The sequence below is a fragment of the Euprymna scolopes genome, chromosome 6, assembly GCF_053919585.1.
Source record: "Euprymna scolopes isolate OS-2025 chromosome 6, ASM5391958v1, whole genome shotgun sequence".
Classification (NCBI taxonomy): domain Eukaryota; kingdom Metazoa; phylum Mollusca; class Cephalopoda; order Sepiida; family Sepiolidae; genus Euprymna; species Euprymna scolopes.
In genome coordinates, this window is record NC_136487.1 from 31976628 (window position 1) to 31977833 (window position 1206).

The 1206-nt window shown below is 39.1% G+C and overlaps 1 pseudogene; it reads right to left on the minus strand.

Moving 5' to 3' along the window:
* Positions 1–597: 597 nt before the first annotated feature.
* On the minus strand, positions 598–715 carry LOC145278405 (5S ribosomal RNA; annotated as a pseudogene).
* Between the last annotated feature and the right edge of the window lie 491 nt (positions 716–1206).

The window sequence follows — 1206 nt, forward strand, 5'->3', positions numbered from 1 at the left end:
ATGGTGGAACTTGGGTCGGCCTAGATTATTTAAGAGGACAGCTCAACGGGAACGTATTCACATTAGATTTGAAAATGACCACACTATTGTGAGCCGGGAAGCAGCCTTGCGGTATTGCGTTCCATGAATAGTTTTAGGAAAGAAACTCTGCTCAGGGAATTTTCGTTTAGTTTTAGGCACAGATAGAGAATCAAGGCAGTTGTTGTAGATAGACAAGTATTTGTTGCGAAAGAATAGTGAAAGGGTTAAAAAGGGCGATGTGATAGAAGAAAGAGAGAGGGAGGGAGGGAGAGGAAGTTGCAAACTGCAAATTTTGAGAAAACAGAGAAAAACGAGAAACAAGCAAATAAAGGAGAAGAAAAGGGGGAGAAAAACAAACAGATTTAGAGGCAAATTAGAAGAAAAGGGAAAGACAGTGAAGTAAGACAATCACTGTAAAGAGACAATGGATAGCCCTTGTAGGGATAGCTGTGCAAGTAATTGTGAGGTAAGAGTTACGTAATCACCGACTACACTTCTCTTAAATCGGCATTGCTTGAGTCTATTGGCAAGGAGACGTGCTAGACGACTGGACACAATGCAGAGATAAGCGAAAAGCGCATACAGCACCTGGAATTCCCAAATGGTCACCCATTTTAGTACTAACCAGGCATAATGTTGCTTAACTTCTATAATCTAACGGGAACCGGTGTGTTAATGTCATAATGCCGTATACCTCTCTCTACCATCATTTCTTTCATATATAAACGTACACACACACACACACATTTAATGGGAGAGAGAGAAAGAGAGAGATGAGCAGATATATTCGATAATGACAGACAAAAATATATACGAAAGAAAGAGGAGGGAAAAAGTAAATGTACGAGAGAGAGAGAGAGAGAGAGAGAGAGAGAGAGAGAGAGAAATAAAAAAAAGAGAGATAAGGGATGGAAGTAGATATCATAGAAAATGGAGGGCGAAAATATAGATTTACTAGAAAGAGTAATAGATAAGTAGTTTGCGAGAGAGAGAGAGAGAGAGAGAGAGAGAGAGAGAGAGAGAGAGAGGGTAGATACGCAAGGGAGAGAAAGTTGTATATATCCTAGAGAATATATCAGAGAAAAATATGAATAGTATAAGAATAAGAATTAAATACAAGGGAGAACACAGTGAATAGAAAGATTATGTGATAGATAGGAGGAGGGAGGAATAGTAGAGAGTAGT